The sequence below is a fragment of the Halichoerus grypus genome, chromosome 2 (genome assembly GCF_964656455.1).
Source record: "Halichoerus grypus chromosome 2, mHalGry1.hap1.1, whole genome shotgun sequence".
NCBI lineage: Eukaryota > Metazoa > Chordata > Mammalia > Carnivora > Phocidae > Halichoerus > Halichoerus grypus.
The window spans coordinates 15077657-15095718 of record NC_135713.1 but is presented as its reverse complement, the minus strand read 5'-3'; the positions used below and the strand labels follow the sequence as shown (position 1 = coordinate 15095718).

The 18062-nt window shown below is 38.6% G+C and overlaps 1 long non-coding RNA gene across 1 annotated transcript in view; it reads right to left on the bottom strand.

Annotated features, from left to right (window-relative positions):
- LOC118546092 (uncharacterized) overlaps positions 1 to 18062 on the bottom strand; it is a 192669-nt gene that overhangs the window by 62582 nt on the left and 112025 nt on the right. Inside the window, exon 3 of the long non-coding RNA XR_004922433.2 lies at positions 13479 to 13571. This is a non-coding gene — a long non-coding RNA (uncharacterized LOC118546092). The remainder of the gene's footprint in view (positions 1 to 13478; positions 13572 to 18062) is intronic.

Sequence of the window (18062 nt, the reverse complement as noted above, 5' to 3'; positions counted from 1 at the left end):
GTTAAATATGATATGATCAATATAATGGGCCCATTTTACTGATGTGGGGACAGAGAACAGGATCGGTCACAGGCTACCATCATATGATGTATGGTAGAATTATGCAGGTAACCTCGGGGGAACACTGAAAAGGTCCATTGTTATCCCTTCATGTGAAGACAAATTGATCTTGTGACTCAGTGCATAATGAAAACGGCATTTGTTAAGTCCAACACAGCATGATACACTCCTAGGACCATGGTCAAGGCACCTAAGATGGTGGCAATGTCCGGCACAGTCATACAGATGGGGAGAGGGCACTACCTTATTAGTTCTTGGTAGTCCACTGTCAGCCACCATGAGCCATCTGTTTCTTTTATTATCCAGACCAAGCTGTTGCAGTTCTTGGATGGTTTCCCTTATGTCCTCTAGGCAGTTTATATTATTTGTCAGTAACCACTCTACACAGGATTATTGGTTTTCAGTTGGTGCTTCCCCTCAGCACTGGTTTAACGACTCTAACCCAGAGGCAGAATTCACCAATAGAGGTTTGCAGAATTTGACCTTGTGGGATATCAATGTCCAATATGTTCTCTGGTCTTGCAGAGATAAAAACACATTACTGGGGGGATGCCCAATTTTTGGTGTCAAAAAGACCTTCCTGACTATAACTGTTTATCCTCTGTAAGCACCAATGTCACTGAGGGGGCCAGAAAGCTTCTGAAAGTCACCATGTATTAGACTACATTCAGCTCCAGGATCCACCAGAGCTATCACCTTTGTGCCCTCACCTGGAGACAATCTTGAACTGCATCCTATATGCAGGGTGTGGGAGGCACCTACCCTGAATGGGACTATATCCCTGAGACCTCTGTGGGAGCAGGTGGGGCATCAGGGACGATAGGGGCAGGTGAGGAAGGTCTGAACTGTTTTTCAGGTTTTAAGGCTTTTCACAGGCCAACCGACACAGTGTTGGCTTGTTGGTCATCTCTTCATGTAGGGTCACTGTAGCAATGAGGTCAAACCACAGTTTTTTCTGGGTTATTTTTGCCAGACCCTTTACAAGTGATTGGGATAACCTAGATCAACAATGGATCGCTCAACATTGTAAATATCTGTCCCACAACCGGGCTCAGCGTGGATACCAGCATCCCATATTGCCTCTTGGGGGTTAATAGGATAATCTTGGCTCTCATTCTTGCTGTGATTATGGCCCAATCAGGGCTTCAGAGGTGTAAACATCCTGCTTCATTCTCAACTCCCTAAAAATGTGTTGTGCCTCCTTTATATATTTCCAGGGAGATCCCACATGCTCAGGGAGATCCCCCTCATTGGGCCATGCCTCATAGCAGGCTAGAACAATCCATTCCATAAGGGAGCAAGTATCTTGAATCCCCCAAGCACCATGCAGGTGCTGCCGGAGGGCAGGGTGTGTAGAGATCTTTCTCACTTTCTCTGCCTCTTATTCGGTCAGAGAAATACCATCACCTCCAGTATCCCACAGCTGCCCTAACTGAGCCTGGATACTTGCCCTGGCCTTTTCTCTGGCAATTAGCAGCTATATCAATAATCAGTGGGAGTATATTCTCTCATCGTGAATGTTTCCTAAACTGAGGTCTGTCCCACTGGCTGGGGTTGCTATTGCTGTGCTTTTGTTTTCCTTATAGATCTGGGGTAGGAGGGCACAGGACGCTCTATCCCTCTCACTATTAATTACCACAACATCCTCCTCTTCGCTCTCATCACTTTCCTGGAGATTCCACTTCTTAGCGTCCCAGTCAGGCTTAATCACAGGTTCTATGACCTCACTCCCTGGCATATGTGCCCTCCTAGCTTTGCAAAACTGTACACTAAGGTCTCTGACTTGTCATCGTTCCCACCCAACTTGTCTGCCAGCTCTGAAGCTAACAGAGTAGTTGGATACCTGCACGTCCTTCTCTAACTTCAGCTTTTCTTCCAATTTGCTAACTCAAGGGTCAGCCTCTAGTTGGGCATAGGTGGCTGCCGATCTACCCACTGTAGAGGTCAGCCCATTGTGGCAGCCATGTATTTCTCTTCTTTGCTGCAGGGTGCTATGTGTAGTTTCCTCCAACAAGTGGATCAAACTGGCTGGTGTTGTCAGGCATCCCCATACTCACGCTGTGGTCCACATATCTGACATAAAGACCACACCTCCCAATGGCCAACTCGGGGTCTCCCCAACAGATGCCTCATTCCCAAGGCCCATTTATTTGGTCTCCTGGCCAGTTTGCCAAATGTTGATTCACAAAAAGAAATTTCCCAGGTATAATCTGAAACTGACTCTGGAGAGGGTAAGGGATAGCTAAAGAGAAAGACCACTCCAGATTGGTAGGTGGCAGGTTGAATAAGCAAGGAAACTTACATATGAGGCTTGACTTGGGCAGCTGCAAGATGAATAGATCACGGGGCACCTGGGTGGCTCAGTCATTAAGCGTCTGCCTTCAGCTCAGGTCATGATCCCAGGGTCCTGGGATCGAGCCCCACATCGGGCTCCCTGCTCAGCGGGAAGCCTGCTTCTCCCTCTCCTACCCCCCCTGCTTGTGTTCCTGCTCTTGCTATTTCTCTGTCAAATAAATAAATAAATCTTAGAAAAAAAATATATGGGGGCACCTGGGTGGCTCAGTCGTTAAGCGTCTGCCTTCGGCTCAGGTCATGATCCCAGGGTCCTGGGATCGAGCCCCGCATCGGGCTCCCCGCTCCGCGGGAAGCCTGCTTCTCCCTCTCCCACTCCCCCTGCTTGTGTTCCCTCTCTCGCTGTCTCTCTCTCTCAAATAAATAAATAAAATCTTTAAAAAAAAAAAAAAGAAAAAAAATATATGAGTAGATCGCTGCATACCCACCCACCCACCCACCAGAATCTTTAAAAAGTTTGTATACAGGCCTTAGCTGGGTTCAGTCACAAATACCATCCAGATAGGCTCAACACTACTTCACTATCTCAAGGCTATGTCCTTGGGGCAGCTTCTGGGAGCAGGGAAGGCAAGCAGAACCCAAATTCTAAGGGGGAGCGGGGTTGGTGAGGAGCCTCTGATTGCCCAGGTCCAGCTAGCAAGTCAACTAGTGGTCATGTCCTCTCAATGACCTCCTCTAACACATACAGTTTTATTTAATAGTGTACCTGTTACACTTTGGAACGTTAATTTAATATGTTTTAAGAAGGAGTACAGGTTATAATTATTAACATAAAAATTGATGCACACAGTTTGAAATAAAATATATCTCAAGAGGAGTTAAGGAATGTATGAGAGTGAAGGAATGTATGATACTTTTCTCATAAACAGATAAAATATTACTTAAAATTAAGATATGGATCATTCTTTCAATTAATGAAAACAGGGTGATAGTTGTAACAATTTGATAAATTCACTGTTTTACTACTAACTTTTTCCTTGCAGCACACTATTTTCCAGGTATTTGAGATTTTGAATGAACACTAGATGTATTCAAGCCAATTATTTAGGACTTGATCATACTGGCTAAAATAAATGTTAGCTGGAATGGATTCAAAATATTACAACAACAACAACTTATCATCCTGGCGATTCATAAAAAATTTTAATCAATATAATTCCTCTATAACTAATGGGAGGAAGCTAAATTTAATTTAGAGATCCTTTTTTAAATATCTGATACAGCTTATCATGTTAATATATGCTTATTATGCTAATATATGGAATATAAAGCCTAAGAAATGTATTTAACTCAAGATTCCTTTTTTTAAAAGATTGTTTATTTGAGAGAGAGAGAGAGCAGAGAGAGCAAGAATGGGAGTAGAGGGAGAGGGGAAAAGGGAAAAGGAGAAGCAGGCTTCCTGCTGGGCAGGGAGCTCATGCAGTTTGATCCCAGGACCCCGGAATCATGACCTGAGCTGAAGGCAGAGGTTTAACCAACTGAGCCACCCAGGCGCCCCTAACTCAAAATCCCTTATGAAACAACACCATTGCAATGAGCAAGGAATCACATCACCATTAAAAACAGGAAGCTTGCTGGGCTCTGTCTCATAGTGCCAATGATCACAGGGGCTCCAACGTTGTCACTGCTGCCCTTTACCTTCTCTTTTTCACAACTGTCTTTTCTTCCTCCAAGTCCCAGCCTTCTACACAGAAAAGACCACCGTGTCCTAATTGCAGGCATCTCCAACTTTAATGCTTTTAGCTGGAATCTTCTTGGATTTGCATCAAATGGGAAATGGAATCTTTGCTCCTTGAAAACCACAACATGGGGTGGATGACAGTCCTCGACAGGGGCTCATCTTCCCCCGAATGTGCCTGGACTGTGTGAAAGGTCACTCAAATGAGGGAGTGACACAAGGGTGTGGATGTCAGGGAAGCCACTCATGGATGTGGATGACGTAAGCAAGTTCTCAGTCCTCTGCGGGTAAGGATGTTGCGGGGCACCAACATATACAACCATGCCCCAAAGGGCAAAAAGGTGGGCTGTGTTCTCTGGCTGTGCTACCACTCCTGAGAGAGAAATTTAGACTGAAAAAGAGTAGTTGAGAGGCTTCAAATGTACAATGTGAGAAAGTGTGAGTTGTATATTAGTGGATAATGATGAAATCTAACAGTGAACACTTTGAAGGAAAGAGAGAAGAAACGGAACTTAAACTTATTTAAATCACATAATAATTGTCAAATGGAATGCATTTGTTTGAAAAAAATTATTTTAATATGTGATAATAACACTCAGGGTAGAGAATCCAGGTTACCCTGGTTGCTTTTCCAACTCCTGTTACCCATGCTTCTCACCTGCACTCACCTCCCCTCACTGTTTCCCATGGGACTCGGCCAACACTGGCCGATGCTTCCTCTCTATGGAATGTGTCTTCTTCTAATGTTAATGTACTTTTGTTCTTTGTGTTAATATGTCACATGGCTGTATGAATGGTGGCAGTCTATATTTTAGATTCTAGCCGAAATATATGTGGGTTAGTAGCTAGAAGGTTGACAGGTTAAGTCACCTGACTGAACAACATCATGGCAATGGGCCATGAAAGCCTATCCTTAGACAGGTTTCACAGCAATGTGAATTGCTATTTAATGAGAATAAAAGAATAAAAATATTATTCTGATACCCCACAGGAATTTACATTTATTTAGGATAATCTTACATTGAAAAATATTCCAATTCCAACTGATACTGGGTCTGAAGTGAATGATAAATGTCCCCACTCTATCCTCATTATAAATAAGGCTGAGGCAGATTTGCCTCATTGTTGTGAAAGAGGGAAAGACGTTCTTTTCTTTGCTTGACCTACATAGAACAGTTATATGCTAAAAGACCAAATTAGGTCTGGTGAGGACTTCTCAATAATAAACAATTTTTGAAATTTTAATGATAAGATATAAATCGTGGTTTACAGGATTTTCAAGAGAACAGATTACTTCTAACTGTTAATCATATAATGTTTTGCCTCTAAAGCAGGATGGATTATTTTATTTTATGAGCAAATTCATCAAGGATGTTGCAGCTGCTAAAAATTTGCTCCTTCTCTAGGCATTTCTCTTTTGTCCATAACTTTACACTGATTAAATTTAAGTACGTCCTCTCCCACCAGTTGTAAGATCTGATTCTGTCCTTTAGTCCTCTGAATATTGAGAGGCTTAACTCTTGTCTAACATTACTCACTCACAAAATGAAAATTCAAATTAGTAGTTTGGCTGGACTCCTCTATCTGTTAACATAATATTGCTGGAGAATATACCCTACTCATTAAACCTTACTGCCATCATCCAAGCTTCCTGCTAAGGCCCTTCTTTTGTTCTGTTACTTCCCATCTTTCTTCCAGAGATCTCGTTCATGTGTTTGTGGACGCTATACTTTTTTAATGAACTCTTCAATGCAGCCATCATTCTTCACTTTTCTTCACAAGTACTTGTAATATACCCCTCAGAGAGATCTTTAATGATGCATTTATATAAGTGGACCATTCCACCCCATCCCAAATAGAGACTGCCTTGGGATGAGCTTTACAAATTTTACAAAGTGGTGCACATCGATCATAGTCAGCATGGGGTAGCCCAAATTCAATTCTTGGTTCTGCAATATAGAACTCTTTGACTTACACGCCACCTGTAGGAGACCCCTCTTGCACCATTTCTGGTCCTTTCTTCCTCAGTCATCTCTTGTTGCAGATGTGACCACAGTAATAGCTCTGCATGACTGTGACCTACTGCCCCAGTCACCACCTGGCACGCCACACTGTGCTTCAGTGTCACAAACTTCTTGTTCCAGAATATCTTTTGGCATCACTGTGAGAACTTGCTTGGTGTCCACACATGCACACTCTGAGATTGTGAGGTCTTCATGCCATGCAGGATGAAACTTGGATGAATAGGAAATGAGAACCAGAGGACAGACAAATCCTGCTCCTTTCTGTTCTCCAAATGAAAGTCTTGAGATGATTTTATGCAGTTTCATTGGAACTGTGTAACGCTGTGAACAGCTCAAACTATATCCTTGACCCTTACACCATGAAATTATACATCCAAGTAAAGTAATAGCACACATGTCATTCAGTTTAAGTTCTACTTAGTAGGTAACCTATGCAAAGACAGTATCAGAAATGGTCCTAGAAAGCAGATCCTCAGGATAAGAGTTTGTACCTGAATTAGTAACAAGCAAAAGAGCAATGAGGTTGTCTGTGAAGGAGGTGTGTGGTGATACACCTGGCATTCGATGCCATCACAACTAGTGTGGCTTTTCCCTGTGCTTACACAGGGTGGTATAAGGAGGAAAGTGAACCATTGTGATGCCCATTTACTGTGCACTTGGCCAGTATGGGAGAAATAAATATAAAGATGGCAGGCTGGCTTCAGTTAGCTTACTGAAAGCCTCAGAAATGAAAAACGTTAGGCTAGAAGCAGCAAAATTCAACTAAATGAGAAAGCCGTAAGAATTGTTTTAAGTTTTTATTTAAATTCCAGTTAGTTAACATACAGTGTAATATTAGTTTCAGGTGTACAATTTAGTGATTCGACACTTCCATACAACACCCGGTGCTCATCCCAGCAAGTGCCCTCCTTAATCCCCATCACCTATTTCACCCATCCCCCACCCACCGCCCCTCTGGTGACCAGCAGTTTGTTCTCTTGAGTTAAGAGTCTGTTTCTAGGTTTGCCTCTCTTTTTTTTTTTTTTTTTTCTTTTCCTATGTTCATCTGTTTTGTTTCTTAAATTCCACATATGAGTGAAATCTTATGGTATTTTTCTTTCTCTGACTGACTCACTTCACCAGCATAATATCTTCTAGCTCCATCCATGTCATTGCAAATGGCAAGATTTCATTCTTTTTTATGAAAGCCATAATATTCTTTAAGGTAACTTTTAGCAGATACTCATCTTCTATAGTCATGGAGAAGTCTGTGCTGAAAATCAGGCCCAGCTTCAGAATATAAGTGTACTTGGCATGTAAAGTTTTGGCAGATCTCTTATGTCAAAGTCAGGCTACCTTGGAAAAGAAATAAGACTCAAACCTGGAATAGGCATATGGATGACAATCCCAAGACTCTTAAATTCCAAGTGTCCCTTGAACACTCAAGAGTATTCAAAATATGCACATTTAAATCAGGGTAATGAAGGACTGTATTCTTTGAGGGATTAAGGTCTATATATCCCTAATAGGAAGTAACCCTGGCCAGGCAAATTACCGACCAAGATTTAGGGTAATCTAGAACCTGTGGTGGAGGCAAATGGAGATGACAGATATTAATTACAGCCTGTAACCAGCTGAAATGTTGAGGAATGTAGCTTGCTGAAAGTTTTTTGGTTATTGCATATGGCTACTACCTTTGAAAAGACGCTGTGGTTAATTAAACTTTTACTTTCACTCTTGTAAAATAATTGTGAACCTCTTATTCTCATTAAAATGGTATCCAGATGTTGTACCATGGGAGCCTACTATAATAAAGGAAACATGCAGGTCCTAGTGGTACAGGGGCTAAACTGCATCAGACACCTCAAATACAGCATTTCATATATACTTTGCCTTACCTGTCTTGTGACAGCTACCCCAGTTATCTTGTTTTGCCCTAGCTAGTCCTTTCTGGACACAGGGCAACCTGGCTGCACCTGACTTTTTGCCAGTTCAGCGTGAGTCTCACCTAATTTCCTAGATCTCACCCTTGATGCTGTTACAGGAACTCCTAGATATCCACTCCTATATTTCCTTGGAGGGTAGAGGAGTTAATGGCAAGACGATATGTCTTTTACCAATGGAGGAGCAGAGCCAGTGGATAAATCCTTCTCCCTTTCTTTCCCAGGATCAGTGTCCCTGAGATGTATTTTACCATGGTACCTGCCTGTGGTTGGGACAATTGCTCACTTACAGTGGCATCCATTTTGATAAAGTGATCTTATATTGGGCCACCCTCCTCTTGTCCTTTAGTCTCCTGGTTATTCCTTATGTTCTCTGGGATTCTGATTAGTGAGATGACAGCACCAGAGATGTTTGCCTCAGATTCCACTTTCTGAGAAACTCAGGTCAAGATATAATTTAATAAATACAATTAAATACATTACCTTAAATTAGCAAATAATACTAGTGTGTAGAGAAGATATTAAATCCAAATTTGTCTAATTTTTTTTATAATTAAGTTTTTGTAAGCAACTCTGCTGTTTCTGATTTCCTAATATGCTGCTCCCTTCTCTGAAGACTAATTTGAAAATAATTGTCAAACAACCCTTTGTTGCAATAACTGTACTAGCAAAAAATGTATCCAAAGGATTTACTCTAAGGAGCATACAAACCATTTTATAATTGTGATTCTTATCTCATTATGTATGATAGGAGGCAAACATCAGAAACAGATGTATAGAGTCAAGATAAATAATTTAAATAAATTATGATACACAGAAAGGATGAGATGTTATATAATAATTGAAATTCACTATCTGGGAGTATACGTAATTATCTGTAATATGTTCCCAGGAGAAAGTTTGTTAAAACTTGGATATAGTGTGTGACTTTCATTTTAGAAATATACCAAAATATTAATAATAGGTACTTATGATTTTTGTACAATATTTTATTGTTTCAGAAATGCTTTTTTATGTTTTTCCGTTTTGTATGGTAAAATCATTACTTCTAAATCAGATAAGTAAATTCCTTATTACCATAAATCATCTGATCCTTATATTTGTGTGACATTTTATCTTTGAATACTTCAGTATTTTTTATAATAAATGATTATCTCTTTACATATTTCACATTAAATAAATGTCCATGACCTTCATTAACCAAGTGGTCGCCAAATATTTTTTTTTTTCTTATCAAGTAATTCAAAACAGACTGAATCATAGAGCTCCAAAAACATTGGTATATAGTTTAACCAACATTTCCCAGAATCCATAATGGAAAACAAGTGGCATATTATAAGCCTACAACAACAAGTTGGCATATTCTAGAAATATGTATGCAAAGATTATTAAAATATAAGGAATAATATCAAGACATTGGTTTTACATTTACTTTTCATATATCTATCTGTCTATCTAATCTTCCACATGGCTACTAGGAGACAACTTTGTAGGAAATTAGATATAGTGTTGTTCAGGGACAAAATAGAAAAAGAGAGGTACGTTTTTGATTTGCTGAAATCACATGTATAAAACATGCAAACTAGATTTAAAAAGGTTACTCACTTAATTGCCGTATCTTCCACACCAAGATTATGGTAGGGAGGTTGCTTTAGCACATACCTTAGTTTCTACTTTGTAGGGAACTATCTACATGCCTTCAACTACCAAGGGTAAAGTCCAGTGATAGAGATTAAGGTCAGTTTGCAGAAATTATAATGATTGCATTCAACTGTGTTTGCTAGCATCTTTCTAGCTTTTTCTCAGCCAATAAGAAAACCACAATTAATAGCTGCCTAGACCTTTGACACATTATTTTTAGAAATGTCATGGTCAATAGCAACCAAACCCAGATAGAACATTTCTTGATGCTTCCTGAAGCTCAGGCAATAGGAGAGTTAACTGACAATGGATCTGAAAACCAATATTACGTGCTTAAAACAGTTAATACAGAAATATGTATCTTTTGTGTAAATATCTTAAAAAGACAAGCCAACTGAAGAAGTTACCACATTTGGCATTGATTGACATTTCAATACTACCTACTAGATTAGCAGAACCTTAACCCCTGCTATCTTTTCTCATGGACTTTTGAAGTTCAGACGCCTGACCAAGTATACACTTTAAGATTGGCATCATTAAAAAAAAAAAATGTATCCCTGGGTAATATATTATCAAAACAGAAGAGTGAAAGCTCTAACCTTAGTTTCCTAAGTAGGATCACAGATTACAATATAATATTCTAACCAATCTGATTAGGTTTAGTGTTTTTGTTTTTAAGATTTTATTTATTTATTTGAGAGAGAGAGGGGGAGAGAGAGCACAAGTGAGGTGAGGGGCAGAGGGAGAAGCAGACACCCCGCTGAGCAGGGAGCCCAGTGGAAGGCTTGATCCCAGGACTCCAGGATCATGACCTGAGCTAAAGGTAGATGCTTAACTGACTGAGCTACCCAGGCGCCCTGAATAGGTTTAGTTTAGTTAAGAGAGCCATAGTTTGGTTGTAGAGAATTGAGGGGTTTTTTTCGTTTTTTTAACCCACTAAAAGAAAAAAAAAAAAAATTCACATGTATTTCTGAAATGGGGCTATATTTCTGAAATGGGTGCAACACTTTATTTGGAATGTCTATGATTAGAACAATCAGTCACAAATCCCCAGCAATTGTAAGTAATAGTATTAACAACAACAAGCTCCCAGAATTAAGCTAAGTGATTTTCAATATTTAAGACTATTAACAATCTTGTTAAAAATGTTGGCTCTATAAATCTAGAGTAGGGCCTAGGAAACTATCTTTTAATCAGGAAAACAAGTAACTCTTTTTATATAAGTAGCTTAAAGATATCGTAAAGAAAATTAGACCTAAGTTATTTTTTTGTGTATGGTTCCCAATTTACTATGATTATATTTTTCTTAACCAGATTGAAAATATTAATCTCTATTTGCATTCACAGGTTACTTTTAGCATAATGTTTGGAGAGGTGTGTAACGCTATATGGCTATTTATTATTATAACTCATCATCTATGTATTATACTTATAATTACCCAAAGTGCATGTACATATAATGGTATTTTTCTAAAGTAGAGCTGATAGCGACTCTGCCAGGTTCATAAGGCAGAGGCCAACCTCACTTTTCATATAAAAATAAAAGTATAGGAACCTTAAATAATATACTTATAACTTCACTTACTTTTTACTACAGGGAACTATATTGTTAAAACAAAACCAGCTTATGTTACTGTGGTTTTATGTCTTCAATTATTAGATTCACACAAATCTTGGTTATTTGTGTGAGGGTGGGTGCTATATCCCTAACACCTAGAACTATGCCTGGTAACAACAAAAAATAAAAAGAAAGAATAAAAGTAAGAAAACAGAATTTAAAGGAAAGAAGTGTATCTATATGTGTAATGATAAAAGCAAAATTTTCCCCCCAAAGGAGAAAGATATTCAGTGTACCTCATGTGTTTAAGTATAGTTATATCTTCTTATCCAAAAGTATTTTCCTATACTTAAACACCCTCAGATACCTATTTATTTTCCATTATAATCCATTATGAAGCACTTTTCTTACCCTACAGTGAATTTGAATTAAAGTGCCATATGCTGTTCTGAAGAGCTTGTTTCTAGAAAGTATTTGCTACAATTATGGGCACCCTTTTCAATTTGTGTTGCCACTCCTATAGTAGAACTGGAGGCAAACCACATAAATGTGATTTTATGTGTTCATGTATGTATGTGTGTGTGTTTTATTGACCTATATCTGTACCTTTGTATATGATTAATATTTTACCTATATCAAAGACGTGTTTCTAAAGTCATCAACTTATTTTGTTCAAATGATTAATCAAATAAAATGAAATAGAAATGTAGATATATTTTAATAATCATGTTCATAATTTTAGAACATTAATTCTAACTCTTTATGTGTAAAAGAACAGCATAAAAATATACGTTTGAAGACATGTAAAATTTGAATTCACTATTCATCTTCTGCAATAACAAACTGGATTCTGTAGGAATTTTTCAAACATTCCTTGGTGTGCGTGCGTAAGTGTGTGTGTAAATTAATTTTCCCATTTGATTTTAAACAGGGAATATTGTGTTGTCATTCATTTGCTATTACACAGTCCCAAATCACCCTGAGTTATTTTTTTCTTTCCTGAAAAATTTTAGCAGATGCTCCTTCATAGTAAGAGGAGTTATATTAACATTGTTATGCTTAAAAACTATTTATGAGCCAAACTGTGGAAAGAGCCAAGATGTCCATCGACAGATGAATGAATAAAGAAGAGGTGGTATATATATACAATGGAATATTATGCAGCCATCAGAAGGAATGAAATCTTGCCATTTGCAATGACGTGGATGGAACTGGAGGGTATTATGCTGAGTGAAATAAGTCAATCAGAGAAAGACATGTATCATATGACCTCACTGATATGAGGAATTCTTAATCTCAGGAAACAAACTGAGGGTTGCTGGAGTGGTGGGGGGTGGGAGGGATGGGGGTGCTGGGTGATAGACGTTGGGGAGGGTATGTGCTATGGTGAGCACTGTGAATTGTGCAAGACTGTTGAATCACAGATCTATACCTCTGAAACAAATAATACATTATATGTTGAAAAAAAAAAAAAGAAGAAGAAGATAGCAGGAGGGGAAGAATGAAGGGGGGGGAAATCGGAGGGGGAGACGAACCATGAGAAACTATGGACTCTGAAAAACAAACTGAGGGTTCTAGAGGGGAGGGGGGTGGGGGGATGGGTTAGCCTCGTGATGGGTATTAAAGAGGGCACGTACTGAATGGAACACTGGGTGTTATGCACAAACAGTGAATCATGGAACACTACATCAAAAACTAATGATGTAATGTATGGTGATTAGCATAACATAAGAAAGAAAAGAAAGAAAGAAAGAAAGAAAGAAAGAAAGAAAGAAAGAAAGAAAGAAAGAAAGAAAGAAACCTAAAAAAAAAAAAACTATTTATGAGTCTTGGAAAACATTTACTTAGGGTAAGGAGAATGGCTTTTGGGATTTCATCTTATTGAATTTATATATTTTTTTAATCCACATAATCCAAATGTTTCACAACTTCATGATTCAAAGCTTTTAAAACAACTCCTATGAGTGTTTTGTCTCAGAGTATAAATATTTTTGTAGAGCAGATATTAAATGTGCAGTACAGTTGAATAAATGTTTTATCTGGAGACTGTGTGTACCTGTAAATACATTTCTAGTCATGGGCTGAATTAAAGTAATTTGGAGTGGGCAGGGGAAAAGAGAAGAATTATACAGATTTGTACTACAGAAGGGTGGTCCATTGAATTAATTCCTATGCCCTCTTCAAATCCACAGGCTGTCCTCCCAACACTTATTCAGTAGCTAAGGAATTAGGTACTGCCTTACCTCAATATTTGAATGATCCTCTCTTCTCCAGAAACACAGGGGGACTTTTCCTTATTAGGAGTAATCAGAGCTGTCAATCCCAAAGTCTTGTGACTTAAACAAGAAGAGAACTGTTATTTTTAAGTGAAAGGATATTTCTTACATGCATCCCTGAAAGAGAGTTTCCAACTCGTTACCAGACTGACATGACCCCGCTCCTTGGTGAGTTACCCATAGAGGCTACAACACGTGACGTTTTTGCACAAATAATCTTTATTTGCAGCAAATAAGGAGATGACAGGGAATAATTTCCAAAGTCATGACTCCCTGAGCAAGGTGAGTGGGTTCTTTTAATTTAGGGTTTAGGATGAATATTTAGAAAGGGGAACTTTGTCATCGCATGTAAAGGTGGGCGTAAGTTTATGCAGGCATATTTAGAAAACACACCTGTAGTGCACCCTGTGCATCCTCTGTTACGTTAGTAAAGCTTGTGGTCCTCTTAGGGCAGAGACTTTAACATTATAATGAAGCAGAGGTAACTTCAGACACATCTTGGTTCATGTATGCAAATGTTGAGTTGGTGACTGGGCTGGAGCTGGTTTAGGCTGGCTTAGGCTGGCCAGTTCTTGGTCTGCCAGTAGATAGCCTGGGGCTAATCTGTGGCCTAAAACCATTTGGACTGAGGAATGTAGGGCCTTGCTAGTTACAGGCTAGAACCACATCAGTTGACCTTCAATCAGTTGACCTTCACTCCTGCAGAGACTGCTAGTGTATTTGTTAGTGGGGCCTAAAAAGAGACAAGAGCTGTTTAGGGAGAAATAGTTCTCTAAAAAACAAGCTTTACATTTTCTGTAGTTTTACCCTTATTAATTCTGTTGGGCATGGTTTCAGTGCCTCAACTCTAATAGTATCTTTTTGTGTACTTTTTATTGCTTCTAATAAAGTAGAAATTTGCTGGTACTAAAGAGCCATGGCTATATAGTCAATAGATTATTCTTCCAATGGCTAACAATTAAAGAGCTAGTGGTAAAATGAGATTTGTAAAAATATGAAATAGAAGGTAAATTCCTGTATTGCCTGCTGTCTTTTATTGTGAAGTTAAACACTGATTTAAAATATGGCGAAGTATGGGGTGCCTGGCTGACTCAGTGGATGGAGCATGCAACTCGATCTCAGGGTTTTAAGTTCAAGTCCCACACTGGGTGTAGAGATTACTTAAAAATAAAATCTTAAAAATATTCAAGTTAAAAAAAATAAGAGGTAGAAGGGTGTTTTGTCCCTCCTCTGTGTCTCCCTCTGACAGCTACTAAAGTAAAATTAATATAAAACACCATTAAAAATAACATAGACATTTCAATTAACTAATGTGAAATATGGAATGAAAATGATATTATTTAATATTTTTCTATCCCAAGCTAGATGGACTATACCATATATATTTAAGACAAGAAAAGGGAAGGGGATAGTCACCAAGAAGAAAATGTATGAAAAATGTTCAGAAGAACTATTATTTTGATAAACTAAAACTATTAAGGCAAACAGTTCTTAATTTTTTCCCAAATTGTAAAAAGCTTCAAAAATGAGCAAAAGTTTATTCAATGTCCTGTCTACTGTACTCTTTTAAATTATCTCTGCTTTTCACTGTCTTTAGAAATGCAAATCATGACCAGTGGTATTCAGTGGATTATTGCCCTATGAATACTAACACATTTTGTATTAATTTGTAAATTTATTTTTATTTTTATTTTTTAAGATTTTATTTATCTGAGAGAGAGAAAGAGCAAGGGGCGGGGGCGGGAGTTGTGCCGAGGGAGAAGTAGACTCCCCACTGAGCATGGAGCCCCACTGCAGGTCCTCAAGGACCCTAAGATCATGATCTGAGTCAAAGGCAGACACTTAGCTGACTGAGCCACCCAGGTGCCCCCATAAATTTATTTTAATGCCACTAATGGGGTGTGTGTATGTGTGTGTGTGTTTTGAAATTGCCTTTGAACCAATTGTAATATCTTCCTGGTTCCTTCATTCATAAGTTAAATAAAATATTTGACATTTATTCAACTTCTATAAAAATTATTATTTTACTTTTTATCTTTAACAAATATCATAGACCACATAGACATTGTAAAGTAATCTTTATTATGATAAAACCACAAAAAGATATGACAAATGATCTGGAAGAGTATAGGAAAGAAATTAAATAATACCAAAAAAACTGTAGTGATATAAACTGCAGTGGAAGCCCACAGAATTGAACCAATAACACTGAAGTCAGAGTCAGTGACATGGAGAATACCTTGAGAAAGTAATGATGCAGAAAAGGAGGAAAGCATTAAATAGAATAAATGAGATATTTGGAGTGGAAAAATTTTTAATAAATAGAGATATCACTGAATTTTAGAATGGAATTAAGTAAATAGGCCAACAATATTTAAAGAATATTAATAATAAAGAGGAAGTTTTCTGCTGTTCAGAGACAGAAATCACATCTCTTGTGTGAGGAAAAAAATCAGAGTGACCTGAGTTTTCACTGGGGAAAAAAAAAAAAAAAAACAGCAAAAGACAATAAAAGAGAAGTTAAGAGAGTGATGTAAAATATAGAGAAATTATTAAATTTCAGAAGAAAATGATAACAGTTTCCCCAATGAAAGTAATGATTTGAGGATATAAGTGCAGATGTCAATGGAGTCAGCCCAGGACAGAGGAGCTAAGATAATTAAACAAAGTAACTCCCTGACAGATGACTGGATATGCCAACCAAGATCTTCGCGGTATCAATATCTGTGCAGAAGAAAGCAGACTTAAACAAATGGGCCACATATACACCTGTGGCTAGGAAACAGGCCACGTATACACCCCCAAAAGAACTAAGAGGTACTCACAGGAAAGTGTGGGGTGATCAATTTAAGATCAGCAGCTGATAGGGTGAAGGCCTTTGCATACTCCAATCCATGGAAGTGGGTGAAGGAAACTTGGGGATATAGTAAATATGACAACTAGCAGGACTTTTCAAGACAGGACTGAAGACAAAAGACAGAAAATCAAGTTCAACCTAAGCAGGACAAGGACCATAAGGGCAAAAGAAATGGAACTTTCAAATAAAAGAGGATAGAAAGAGAAGAGGACCTCTCACAGTGCATTGAGCTGTCCCTTTGAGTATTGATGAGCCCAACAGAGGCAGCTCTAGCATTGTGGAATTGAAAGTCTATCCTTACCCGCACCACTTCCTCCTGCTACAACATATTTCTTCTAAAATTTGGGAACATCAAGTCCCTGTGAAATAAACAACAGAAAAGGATTGCATTTAAATCCCATAAAGATTTTCTTTTGTTAGAGAAATGTAATTAAAACAAAATCTCTCCCCAACCCCCAAACCTCTCCAAGGGTAAAAGAGAAAGAAAATAATTTCATTATTGAAGAAACATTAAGCCAGGATGTGAAGCACATCCGGGCAATCTGCTCAGAGAAGGCAAGGCAGAAGGAAACCTCACCCTTTTATATCGTCAAACAGCTGCAACCCATTACACACATGTCCTCAAGATGAACAATAACTAATCCTAAAGTAAGAGGACTTGACAGCACATTTTGCCACCCATAGGTCCTCTTGGATTTTGGGTAATCTGGGTTGACCATCTGCATTAAGTAATTGGCCTTATGCAAGGGAAAAAATACAAACAAAATGCAGTACTGTAAGTTGGAGCAAGGCTCCCACAGAAATCAGGAACTGAGAGATAGGGTCTCTATCTCCCTTGATGATTACGTATCAAAGAGATGATTCTAAGTTCTTGAAGAAGACATTCCTGTGTTCTAAAGCTGGGAAGAGGTTTATTTAGCTTTTAAAAGGTTTGCATACATTTCAAAGACACAGAGAAAATGATCAAAGAAAAAAGAGGAGGGGAATATCTTCCCTTTATTCACCTGGGAGAATGAAGTGTCTTTTTCTGTTGTTGTTTGTTTGTTTTCTTAGAGCTTTCTACCTCCTACTCAATTTTTAAATCCAAACAGCAATCACCTACATGTAGAGAATCAATGATAAATGGGTGTCATCTAGGATTTTTTTTTAAATAACTACATTTTCCAAAACATACAAACAAAAATGATGAACGTAATGTCACTGTTTTACATTTTTACAATACTTTTCAATGCCTGGCTTAACAGAAAATTGCTGCATTGTCATGCAGAAGAATTTGAAGAAAAATACATGTATTGTATATGCTATATATTAGAATGGGGTGGCATGTTTGTCTGGCCTTGGATTTTGGCAAATGTCAGGTTGGGGACCCAGGCTTCAGTGCCAGAAGCCCAAACTGCTGCCCCTTGTGGCTCCTGGAAGGCTAGATTGAAGCCCATGCAGGTGTGGTTTACCCCCACGTTCTGGTCTCAGTGTTCCCTACCCTACACAGTCTTTAGGCCTACCCTCGGAATCAAGTCTGGGGCTCCCAGGTGAGTCACCACTGTGACTCTGGGAGGAGGGATGGGGAGGCACGGTGTCCAAAGCATTGGGATTCACGTGTGGTGTGAGCCAGACTCTTTACAGGCAAGTCTTGGGAGGAGGGGCCTTCAGAAGCAGAGGCAACCAGGTATTTCTCATCCCAGGACTCTCCTGTT